Genomic DNA, 11,270 nt, shown 5'->3' with positions numbered 1-11,270 from the left:
CACTGGCTAGTGTCTTGTAAGACACTGGTAAAGTCCTTGGAAGGGATTCCCCCACCCTTCCGAACGAGTGAGGCCGGAGAAGGCTGTCGCTTTTCTGGCTGAGAGGTGGGGACTGACATCTCCAGTTGTTCGGGGCGCACTGCTCCCAAACTGGGTGTTTCGTGAGTAGGGGAAGGGAGAGTCCCTTACCAGCGGTGAGGCAGGCGTAACTTGATTGATCTGTGGGCCAACTGAGAAGGGAGTCTTTGCAGGAACTGGTGGCAGTAGTGTGACGGTAGCATAACTCCTAAACATAGGTGTGGGGTTGAGTCATTCTAGCTTCTTCTTTGCCTCTTGTTAAGTTAAACGGTCCAGGGTCTTAATTTCTTGTATCTTCCGCTCTCGTTGGTAGACTGCACAGTCTGGCGAGCAGGGAGAATGATGCTCCCCACAGCTAACGCAGGTGGGAGGCGGAGCACATGGAGCATTGGGATGCGGATGTCGGTCACAATCTCGACACGTGGGGATGGCAGTGCATTTGGAGGACATGTGTCCGAATTTCCAGCACTGGAAGCATCGCATAGAGGGCGGGACATAGGGCTTGACATCGCACCGGTAGACCTTCTCAGGCAGGCAGTCGCTCTCAAAGGCCAGGATGAAGGTACCGGTAGCGATCCTATTATCCCTAGGCCCCGTAAAGACACGACGGACAAAGTGTACACCTTGTTGTTCCAGGTTCTCCCGTAGCTCATCATCAGACTGTAGCAGAAGATCTTTATGAAAGATAATCCCCTGAACCAAATTTAAGAACTTATGGGGAGTGACGTTAACGGGGATGTCACCGAGCTTCTCATAGGCGAGTAATGCCCGTGACTGTGCAGACATAGCTGCTTGTATTGGGCTATGGTCGCAGGTTCGAATCCTGCCTCGGGCATGGATGTGTGTGATGTCCTTAGGTTATTTAGGTTTAATTAGTTCTAAGTTCTAGTGGACTGATGACCTCAGAAGTTTAGTCGCATAGTGCTCAGAGCTATTTAAACCATTTTTGCTTGTATTGGGGCGGCCCCGCTCCTGATTTTGGAAAGAGACGCCACTTCCCCAAACTTATGTTCAAGATTGTTCACAAAGAAGAGACGCTTTGTCCCCAAAAACGAATCCCCATCGGTTCTGCTGCACAAAAGGTATTGCAGTGAATACAGCTCCTGTATGTCTGGAGCCCTACGTCCCTCCCATGGCGTGGCTAGGGAAGCGAACGATTCGGGGTTATATGTCACAGCGTTAAATTCTACCTTACCGTGATTAGGTCGTGCGACCACCGGATTGAGACTTCACCCGGTTCATTGCGGGGAATCCGCCCCGATGCCACCCACTCCGACCAAGGGCTCTCCCCACAGGCGCCACCCAGCCGCAGCAAAGGCCACCTGGCAGGATGGCCGTTGTCGGGAGTCCCGATGCCCTAGAGAGACGGGGATCTACTCCTTGGCTTACGTGGGGAGGTGTCAGCTCAGGCAGCGGCAGTACGATCCCTGTGTTGTCAGGGGGATACAACCAAGAGGGTATATGACAACCCCACCACAACGGGCTGGCTGCTGTGCTGGATTTTGGGTGCCATGGTAAGTCCATAGTTATCGTGCGTGCAGATGGTGACGCACTAAGGGTGTAACTTACGGAACCCATCAGGTGTGCATGCCCAAAATGAGGGATAGAGGGTGCAGTCACGATGCCAAGACGATGGAGAGTGCCAAGGTTTTAGTGCACAGAGGACTGATCGTGCACCACGTCAGGTGTCCTTCCCCCCAAAAGGCTCGTACTTCTGTTGAATTTGGAAGAGTGGAGGTCAAACACTAATGGGGACCATCACATTAAAGGCCGAAACAGTTGAGACTTCTTAGTCGCCTCTTACGACAGGCAGGAATACCGCGGGCCTATTCTTACCCCCGAACCCGCAGGGGGGGGGGGGGGGGGGGAGGGGGGGAGTTACACTCAATGGTTCCTTCCTCAACAACGTGGTAATGCGCTTGATGTACAAGGCCGTACACTTTCTGTCGATGTCGCGTAAGTTGAGTCCTCCAGCTTTCCTCGACAGGGTCAGTGTGGTGTATTTCGGTTTAAATACATTCCCTTTCCAGACAAAACGGTTGGAGATTTTCGTAAGTCGTTTCGCCTGTAACTTTGTAATTGGAAAAAGTTGGGCCATGTAGTAGGCATTACTGAAAATGTAAGTGTCGAGGAGACGAACACGTTGAAGCAGGTTGATAGACCGTCTGTTGTTTTCGCGAATGGCTCGTTGCAAGTTATCGGTGATACGCCGCCAATTTTCGGCGAACATTCTCAGTGGACATCTATCGACAATCATACCTAAGGTTTTGTGGTTTTCCGCAGTTTGTGCCCACGGGACAGTTACGTTCTCCAGTCCACGGATGTTGACGAATCTGCATTTATCGGCGTTAATTTGTGCTCCAGAGGCGCGGCAGTAGTCGTCAATGGCGGATTTATGGATGGGTATTTCCTCTTCGGCCCGTATTAAAACCCCGACATCATCGGCGTAAGCGCGAACCAAAAGAAGTACCGGCCGTGGTCAGGCCGGTCAGTTCATCGTCGGTGGATCGTAGTAGTGGTTCAAGCGCCAGTACGAACAATAGCATGGAGAGGGGGGCTCCCCTGAGGCACCACTCTTTGAATGTCGATAGGCTGCGAGAGCTGTTCATTGACGCTAACCTTCGTTCTGACTCCAGTATCAAGTGTCGTACGACAGCAATGACGCTGTCGTTCAGTCCACAGTGCTGCAGGAAGTGTATGAGGTAGTCACGACGCACGCGATCGAACGCTTTACAAAAGTCGACAAATAGGAGTGCACAGTTCACGTTAGTGACCGATGCTATTGATATAATGTGTCTAAATTCCGAGATGGGTGTCGTAATGGACTGACCAGGGAGACAGGATCGATGATTTTTGACCACCTTTTTCGCCACCGTCGTCAGTCTGCTATTTAGTGCTCTGGCAAAAGTTTTATAATCGAAGTTCAGTAAAGTTATCGGACGATAATGATCAAGCTTCTTTCGGCGTTTATGTTTGGGAACCAAGACAATTCTGCCTTCCTTGAGGCCTGCCGGCAAGTTAGTCCCTCTCATCACCTCGTTGAGGACTGCTCTAAAGGCTTGTCCAATGAGAGGCCAGAAGCGCACATAGAATTCTTTTGGCAGCCCATCAGGGCCACGGTGTTTGTGTGACGCGGAACCAGTGATCAGGTCCAGGACTTCATATGCATCAAAATCTCTCAAGATCGCACAGTTATCGGCGTGCGCGACTACTGAAGGGGGAGTACAGAAAATCTCAGTGGCAGCACTCCCACGGGTAGCACATTGCGAGTACAGTTGAGTAAAATATTCGTGAATTGCCCGAAGGATATCCCTCTGATGAGTGAGGGGGACCCTATCATCGGTCTCAAGTTGTTCAATAAACATTTTATGGCGATTCGCACGGTGCTTTATAAGATGGTACAGGGACGTGACTTCGTCTTCTTTGAGTGATTTGGTTTTAGCTTTGGTCTGCAGCCCTGGAAGTTGTGTACGATTTATGACTAGTAGTTTGGCTTTGATTTTCTTGATTCCTTCGAAGTTCGTATTCGTTACGGTTACTTTTGCATACAACTTCCGCAATACCACTGGTATCCTGGACTCGTTGCCAGCCATAGTTTTTCAGAGTTTGTCTCATCCTCCGGTTGACTACCTGATTCCACCAGGCGATATTGGTAGCGTACTTACAACGTCGCTTGGGACAGTCCGTCCACGTTGTATGAATAACATCTTGTTTGTATGTATCCGTCAGGACAGAAACATTGAAGCTCCATTGATTCTGGAATCGTCGAGTCCGTTGTTTGTCTGAACAGATCGTTACTGAAAGAACGCAATGGTCTGAAAAACTTGCTGGAATGACATCTGTGTCTAGAACACGGTGGCAGAAATTGTCCGTAACGTACATCCGATCAAGGCGGCTGCATGCCGTCGAAGTCAAGTATGTAAATTTGACCTTAGTGGGATGCTTTAGTTCCCATGCATCCTTCACTCGCAGATGACTCACTAAATCGTGCAATTCTCGACAGTAATTGAAATTCGGAGACTGATCTTTTCTACTGAGGACACAATGGACGTCTCCAATAAGTATTAGTTGCGATGGGTTCCGTCGCAACAAATATATGTTTTTTTTATAAAATTTGGCTCTTTCAGATTTGTGAGTCGAACTAGATGGAGCGTAGATGTTCACTATGGTGACGTCAAAAATTTGACATGCAATACCTCTACCACACTCGAGTATTTCAATGCTTCGAACAGGGACGCCTTCGCGCAATAAAATGGCTGTGCCTGTGCCCATGTCTTACGTGGTATTAGCTATCGTATGAAAACCAGGAACGGCGAGGCTTAGTATAGACACTTCCTGTAAGAGTACGACATCGGCTTCAGAGTCGTAGATAAACTGTCGCAACATCGCTGGTTTCAAAGCTGATGTGATCTTGTTAATATTAAGAGACAAATTTATATGCCTGGGTAGTGCCCATCGGAGGAAGGAGAATGCTGCACTGCATTAGCGGCCCAGTCCATCGCAAAGTCAGACTGCGAAGTTACAGTGCCAGGTTCGCGTCCAGATTCCGCGGCTCCTTTATTCGGAGTCTTCCTTCGGGCTGCGTAGACATTTGGTTTGGGTTTAGTCTTCCGTCGCCCACAAGCCGGGAGTTCCATGGCAGAAGGCGGGGTGGGCGCATCATGACTGAAATCGGCAGTCGGTGTGTCGGCTTCCTCCACTGCAGCTAACGCGTTCGAAATCGCGGCTTCGGAAGGCAAGGTGTTTTTGTTTGTATCCACACAGTCTGTTAGTGAACTGTCTTCCGGCTTCTCAGGTTGGTTGTGTTCGTTGAGGGGCAGGTTGGTGTCTACAACAGTCTCCAGACCAACTTCCTCGTCGTGTGTCTGTAGAGCCGACATCGGTTGGTCGTCCTCTTGTTGTGCGTCCAAGTCGTGTTGTGGCGTGCCGGCCGGCGGCGTCACAACAGTCAGCGGTAAACACTGGTCGGCACTGTTGTTTACCGATGCCGCCGTGGAAGCAGCGGCGTCGGAGCCCTCATCTATGCTGTCCACAGCAAGGGTTTCCTGCGAGGGAGGATTCGCGTCCGTTGCGGTGATCTGGTCGTTGGTCGACAACTGTTCATCAGTTCCATTATCGTCACAGGTGCGGCGTCGTTTGTTACCGACCGATAATGTTGTGCTGACAGTAAGTGGAAGCTTCTCGCTCTTTTGCGCTAAAGGCGGGAAAGACTCTTTGCTAAGATGAGGTTCAACTGCCTCTGATGTACTGGGTTGCAATGTTGTCTCCCCCAAATTCTGATGTTGGGTCATAATATCGGCTAGTGTCAACCTCCGGCGTTTTTGTAAGGTGTTTTTAAGCACGAAAACTCGCCGAGGACAACCACTGCGTAAGTGTCCGCTCTCGCTACAAACATATCAAGTTTCTACTTGCCCTCTATAACCGACATGTGCTTTATATCCACAGACCACGATAGTCGAGGGTATATTAACATTAATACTCATATCAGCAGAACGAAGCGCACTATAGCATTGCAATGTGTTGACTCTACCATTTTTCTATTCTGATTTTCCGAATATCACCGTATTTTACAAGAACATCTTTCAACAGGTAGTTATCAACTTCGTGTGGCAAATTGAAAACCCGAACCTATTTATACTCCACACCGGCATTTGTGATTATCACTGTAGTCACCGACTGGTCTCGATGATGGAATTCCGCCTTTCCTCCTGTTTCTGCAAGTTGTAATGGATTGGGAGAGATGATAAAGAAGCAGTAATCCGCCGTATCATAGTACGCTGTGTAGACCTGGTCTGAAGTTATCCCAGTGATATCAACAATCCAATCATGAATTTCCATGGAGCTGGGTTGCACACGACGCGAAGCCTTGTCAAACACAAAACAATGTATTCTTACAAGGAACCAATATAGCCATAACTGTAACGATAAGCGGTGAAGACCGCTAATGAGAAAGGCACGACGAGTAGAAAAAATTCAAAATTAACACGAGAAACAGCGGAATCAAAGTCATAAGAAACAACGTAAACACAGCTTACGGCGCTACGACGGCACGGAAGTAAAGCCACGTCCGATGGTCATGATACAGACGTAAACAGCCACGACTCCGTGGCGCAACGGTAGCGCGACTGACTCCAGATCAGAAGGTTCCGTCTTCAAATCACGTCGACGTCACACTGAGATTTTCGTTTACGAAAACCATAGGCGAGTATGTCAATTTAATCCGATTCCAAACGATTAGAGAGAACGGACAAATAGATCCTGCTGGAAAAGGGCTACTAGTGCAATTTTGGCTTTCTGACATTGAGATGAAGGCGCCGACTCGCACTTTCTCCAGGCGCTAAGCATGTAGTATTTTTGTTATTTATATCGTTTAACTCTAATATCTAACAGAGACAATGATTATCCAATATTTTGCTCGATTAGACGTCCTTAGCAAGGCTGAGTGTAATATTTTTCTTTACATTATCGGAATAAAAAGATCGTGAAAGGGGGTTTAGCTCAGTCGTAGAGCATTCGACTGCAGCTCGAGAGGTACCGATCCCGGGTGCCCCATTCATTTTCCAATATCTCGGAAAAAAAAATTATTATTGTCGCTATGAGTTGCAAACATACGTTTGTGATGTACTCGGCACGCCATAGCTCAGTCGTGACATTGGGAGTCAGCCGCGGTGCGGGAGCGATATGAGGCCACACCGCTGGCGTCTGCGAGTAAACAACGGCTGTGTCGCTGCTTTGATGTTAGTTTAAAGCGCTTCGCTTGTGATTGTGGATTTGTTTAGTACTAATTCGAAAATGGAATGAACACGAATTATATGATGAGAAAAGATAAGGTCAAATTTACTTTCGATAGGAGTTTTGTCAGACCGAAATCTTTTTAAGTTAAAATGTGGTTGATGGAGAGAGTTCAGATCACTGTGAATGACATATATGGTGTAAATTTATCCTTTGTCTCGAACGCTGCCTTTGTGAAACTAGATAACCCCGAATATACAGTCAGATAGTAGAAAAATTTTGTGGATTTCTGAAGTTTAACCATTCTTCTTCACTTTGTAATTCCCCCGATCACATCAGAAATGAGTGTAGCAAACGGGGAGCCCCGCAGTTACTGAGTGGAGAGGTTGCTGTTGCAGGTCCGGCAGTTAGCTTGAAGTTGACGTACGCTGCCTCCGCATACGTTCGTAACCCCTCACCACCGTCAACATCAGGGCAGGGGAAAGCGACTGCCGCGACGACGGAACCCGCTACGAACACAGAGCCGACATGTAGCGAGTCCGTACTGCCCGACGATGCAAGTGTTCCCACTGCGAACGCAAGCGAAATTACAGGTGAGACTGAAAATCATTCAGAGAGGCAGACGCCGGAAAAGGTTGCTCCAGCGACTGAAAATGAACAGCGCCCTTTGGATGTGTAACACGTAGAATTCTAGTCTTTGACAACGTCCGTAGTGGCCACTGACGCGAAATTAGACACCCCCTCAGACATACGCCGCGATCAGCAGGGAGATGGATCGGAGAGAAGGAAACAAGTAATGACATTGGAAAAAACGGACGACAGGAAGGCGACACTTGTCAGGAACCTGTCCGAGGACTACAATTAAACGTCGGGACGAACAATGGCGTCCGTCACGCCGAATATGATGAAAAGAGAGTGACAAAGCAGAGAAATCACCAGATTTGACCCCAGGCGGATCCCCAGCGAGGAAGAAGGAATCTAAAAAGCGCAGATTGGCTCATCAAGCTGCTGAGATGTTGGCCCCTGCTTTACGGTAGAAACTGCAAACTTTACAGGACAGGGACAAACAGAAAGAAAAATTGGTAATGGACAGTACCACCTGACATGTTGTTGAAGATAGGGGCCATGAAGTGTTGGAGATTGCTTAACAACTGTCAACGAAAGGGATTGCATACCAAACTGAGGGTAGCGGTGATGCTTTCTTACCTAAAAAAAAAGTTCAAATGGCTCTGAGCACTATGGGACTTAACATCTAAGGTCATCAGTCCCCTAGAACTACTTAAACCGAACTAACCTAAGAACATCACACACATACATGCCCGAGGCAGGATTCGAACCTGCGACCGTAGCGGTCACGCGGTTCCTGACTGTAGCGCCTAGAACCGCTCGGCCACTCCGGCCGGCTTTCCTTACTCAGTCAACGTACTTCAGAGGTGGGTGTATTGTGGTCTGACGATAAAGAAGAACGGTCAGATGATGACAAAGCAGACGGATCTATGCAAGAAGGTATTTTCTATTAATGCAATTCGAATGATAATTATGCAACATCCTATACGACGTTGAACGGAAGTGGACACTGAGAAGAAAGCTGTTTCTTGTCCTCCACTCGATCTTGCAACTCCGAACGAATACATCATTTAAATGATACATCATAAAACGGAAAAAACGGAGAACAAAACTGAAAAGAGAGAACTATGTTGTCCTTACTCTAGATTATTGGCACTTCCTGATGGAACAAACTTATAATGTGACGAACCTTAAACATCAACAAAATCCAAAATGACGTTAAAGTCGCCGTTCTCAAAGACTTCTTATATCGGACAGACACTGACATAGCGTTGTTGCAAGAAGTAGCTATTAGGGGTCTCCATGTCCCCGGCTACAAAGTCACTCTAAACAACTGTGGGACGGCAATCCTCCTCAGAGACGGAATTGAGACCAAAGGTACCTTTTTTTTGTTTTAGACTCGGGGGGGGGGGGGGGGGGGGATTAGAAGCAAAATTTTTAATACATCTGTTATAAATATTTATGCACCGTCTGTTAATAATACAGGAGAAGGTAAGGCACGTTTTATAAACGTGACCTGCTAGTTTTATTCAAAGATAATCCTATCGATGTTTTGATTGGTCGGGACTGGAACTGCGTGCTGAACGGAAAGGACCAACGGCCCAACTATAATAAATCCAATGATCTTGAGGGACTAGTAAAACAATATAAAATGGAAAGACGCATGAGAGCTAAAGTATCCCACTACAGTCAGATATATCTATGTTAGTAGCAGATCGCAAAGTAGGATCGGCAGAAATTGTGTGTCGCCACCGTTGCCGGAATTAACTTCATACCTACCACCTTCTCCGACCACCTCGGGGTACGACGCAGCGTCGTCTTGATGAAACAGAAGACATACTGGGGCAGGCTTGTCTGGAAATTAAACTTGAATATGTTACTTGAGCACGCCCTGACCACAGCAACAGAAGAGAAGTGGCAGGTCTCTCTAAGACAGCGTCCTAAATATCGATCCAACAGAGACTGGTGGACGTTGCAAAGAAGAAGTTACGAACAACTGTTATAGCATATTGTGAAGAGAGAGCGAGGTGGATCCATCGTACCGTCGAATTCCATTATGCATGGTTGCGCGATCTCTATGAGCAACCGTTGACGCAAGGAGTTTTAATGCATATCAACAGGAGCAAAGCTAAGATTACGAGTATTAAGAGGTCACAACTGGAGGGTTTAAAAATAAAATCACACTCCCAGTCGGTTATGGAGGAGAACACCTCAGTCTACCACCTTATACGACATGAACAATTTAGGCGCAGAAATTTTATTGAGTGTTTCCGGGGACAACAGACTCTTGACCAATCAAAAAGAAATTCTAAGTGAGGCTCACCGCTTTTATCAAGCACTTTATAGTGGAAACCAGATGAACGAAAATGCGGCGAGAGATATTTTATCCATGTCTGGATTGGGGTGTACGATAACAGAAGAGGATAATAGGAATTTTAATGCAGTAGTTACGGAAGACAATGTGCTGGACTTAAACAAGTCATTGCCCTCTCAAAAATCACCTGGCCCGGACGGATTACCCACAGAGTTTTATCGAACGTACTGGCCGATAATAGGACACAGATTTACTGCATTGATAAATGGAATCCTGATTGGAGAGGCTGTCCCTTCGGATATAACCAAACTGAAACCCATCAGTTTGATTACTCTGGCTACAATTTTATAGTCAGAGTTCAATAAAGGGAGATTGCGGGCTATCCTCGGAAAGATATTCAAGACCATCGGCGAATAGAGGGATATAGTTTCCATTTTTGCTCACTTAACAGCAACTGGCGGACTAGCATTTATTGATTCTTCAAAACATTGACGTGCATGGGCTTAAATGACTATAATGTGGAATTTCTAACAAATATTGTAAAGGGTATTGCCCCTACGATAACTATTAATGGCCATCGCACTAAGGACATTTTGGTTGCCAATGTGGTTCCTCAAGGGAGTCCATTGTCAATGTTGCTGTATTTGGTCGCCTTGGTATCTCTTTTGCGTAGGTTGGATGACGTACTGGAAGGCATATCAGTGTAACTTTATATAGCTGCCCCCTCCGCACAGTTGCCTCCAACAGGAGGGCGGTACTGGACAAGATTCGCGGTACTCTAATATTGCACCGAAAGAGAGGCCTCAATGCCAAGCAAGAAATTAAAATAATCAACTGCGTCATTATGTCGAAAGCGTCATGCATAGGGCAGCTTTTGCCAATACCTAAAGAACTGGCGTTATCTATTATGACAACTGTATGCAGATATACAGGGTGAGTCACCTAACGTTACCGCTAGATATATTTCGTAAACCACATCAAATACTGACGAACCGATTCCACAGATCGAACGTGAGGGGAGGGGCTAGTGTAATTGTTTAACACAAACCATAAAAAAATGCACGGAAATATGTTTTTTAACACAAACCTACGTTTTTTTAAATGGAACCACGTTAGTTTTGTTAGCACATCTGAACATATAAACAAATACGTAATCAGTGCTGTTTGTTGCATTGTAAAATGTTAATTACATCCGGAGATATTGTAACCTGAAGTTGACGCCTGAAACCTCCGACGTTCAGTTGTGTGTTGTAACAAACACGGGCCACGGTCGGCGAGCAGCATCTGCAGGGACATGTTTACGATGACGACCGTGTTTACGAGTGTGGCTGTAGTGCACTGTTCTGGTTTGGTCTAGCTGTCGCAGTGTCCGCATGTAGCGCTTGCTGCTATTCTTATTCTGCATTCGTCTCCGCACGCAGACCAACTGCAGTACACAGTGTTACCAGACGTCTGTGATAGTGTAGTGTTGTAGGAACTGTGATCATGGTGTATTCGAACTCTGAAAAGGCGTAGATGATACTCATCTATGGCGAGTGTCGACGAAATGCAGCTGAAGCCTGCAGGGTGTATGCAGAAC

This window comes from Schistocerca serialis, chromosome 4 (genome assembly GCF_023864345.2).
Source record: "Schistocerca serialis cubense isolate TAMUIC-IGC-003099 chromosome 4, iqSchSeri2.2, whole genome shotgun sequence".
In the NCBI taxonomy this organism is placed as follows: Eukaryota; Metazoa; Arthropoda; class Insecta; order Orthoptera; family Acrididae; genus Schistocerca; species Schistocerca serialis.
The sequence above is the reverse complement of the archived record's forward strand: the minus strand, read 5'-3'. Positions refer to the sequence as shown.